A 2163-nucleotide genomic window follows, 5' to 3' on the forward strand; every position below is an offset into this window, starting at 1 on the left:
GCAGACGGCGTCCATAAAAGCCTTTAAAGAGCTCAGTTTCTTCCTCCAGTCTTAACCCGCCGCTTGGGTTTCTATCCCAGCATCCCCGGAGCGGTGTGACCTCAAATTCCTTCCCCTGGGGGGGCCAGCCATGGCTCAGTGGTTCCCCATAAGGCCGGTTTATTCTGTACAGGTGGGACGACCAACAATAGCCCCTTTCATTCCCGTCACGCCGAATGTTCCTCCTCCAAGACTCTGATGTCACGTCCAGCTAGCCGGAGCAGCTACGCTACATTAACCGCTGTTAGCCGAGGACGCGGATGGGGGAGGACGGGGGAGGACGGGGGAGGACGGGGGAGGAGGCGGGTTTGGATCCCACAGCAGTCAGACTGATGGAAAATCTCAGATTGGTATCACCCTCCACTTACACCTTTATTCATAGCGCTGGTGAAACTGGCAGGTAATTATTAGTTGCAAAAAGTGCTGATTTTTGGATTTTCTCAGGTTTTTCTGACTTTAAACTGGTTTTCTTTGGCTGCTGCTGTTTAGTTGGTTGGACTGAATAAATCTGTAGACGTCACCTTGAACCTTTAATCGATGATGCTCACAGGTTTCTAAAAAATTCATGAACAAAATGCAAACTTGTTCCTCCATAAAATCATTTCACCACCACGTGGAATGTGACTTTAAACAACTTGCTCAGTGTTGAGCCTCGCTGTGTTTATTTTTAATTGAGTAGACGTAGAGAACAGTCTTTAAGGTGATTTAAATAAGAGTTGTTGCCTCAACACTTAAAGTCACAAACTATGATAATATGGCAGAAAAAATATGTTTTAAAAAACTTATAGAAAAGTACTTTAATGTTTAGAAAATGCAAAAATAAATTTAAATAACAGGAAATATTTTTTAAAAATTTAAAACACATTTAACTACATTTTAACAGTTTAATTTTACAGTCAAGCATCATATGAATTTAATATTTGTAAAAGTACTGATTTTTTTCTGTGGACAAAGTTTTTTTTCAGTATCTAAATTTTATTTGATTTTTTCTGTGATTTAACAAAATGGGGGAAATATAATATAATATAACAGTCATTTGTTTACCATTTCTAACTCATCGATATACATGGGTTTGTATTTCAAGTAATGGTACATATCAAAAATTAAATTTAATAGTTTTTTTCTAGTTTAGATACTCTAAAAACAATAGGGTAATTTTTTTAATTGGATGTTATTGCCAGTTTTGCTCGGGTCATTTTTTTGTTTTTGTTTACAGTTGATTAGTAAATTAAAACCTTTTTTTCTGTATTTTTACTAGTTTTCTGTAACTTGTTGTTTAAGAACTCACAATAGAAATCTGTTGTAAAACGTCTGTTTGTGGCGTCTCCAGAACCCGAGTCGGGGGACGGCGGTGTTTTTAACGAGCGCCGTGTTACCGTCTGCTGGGGGGAAAGAAGGAGTTTGTTGTTCGAGAAGCAGACCGAAGGATCCGAGACGAGTCCGAACACGACCGTGCTGCCGAGGAGGAGGAGTGAAAGTTACCCGACACCTGAAGGGTTCAGCGATTCGTCTGGACCCTGTTTGAGGATTTTAAAGTTCTCCTGCAGGTGTTTGATTTCTCTGAGAGGTGACAGGTTTAATAGCCTGTTGGGTGGCGTCTCTCTCTGTGTGTGTTGTCGCATATTTGAGCTGCCGGCGGTGATAACGCTGCACGGCCTCTGCGTCAGTCATCGGAGTGTTTTCAGAGGGAAGTGGATGTGTCGGCCGATTGAGGAAGGGTGTGTGTGTGCGGCGGGGGGACGCTTCCTGTCTCGGGGGCTCCTTCCTGGACGTGCCTCGTCTTGCCCGGCCTCCCTCTGTCTGAATGTGTCTTTGTGTGTTATCTCGCCGTCGTCGTCCATCTCCAAGCCGAGCGGAGAGGCGCAAACAAACTTTGGGTTTTGTTGTGGCGGCGAGGTGAAGATTCTTTCACTCTCCGTTATCGACACCCAGCCCAGCGTTTGTGGTTGTTGTTGGGTTTTTTGAAGGCCTCTCTCACGTTCACTCCTTCACACAAACACTGAGCCGGTGTGTTCATGCCCCGACCTTATCTGTGGGCGTTTAGCTGTGATGTGACTTTAGAGCAAAACAGGAAGACATGACACCGAACACAACAAGCCTCTGAGCTCCAGGCAGCATCGGACA

The sequence above is a fragment of the Stegastes partitus genome, unplaced genomic scaffold, assembly GCF_000690725.1.
Source record: "Stegastes partitus isolate 25-593 unplaced genomic scaffold, Stegastes_partitus-1.0.2 Scaffold553, whole genome shotgun sequence".
NCBI classification, from domain to species: domain Eukaryota; kingdom Metazoa; phylum Chordata; class Actinopteri; family Pomacentridae; genus Stegastes; species Stegastes partitus.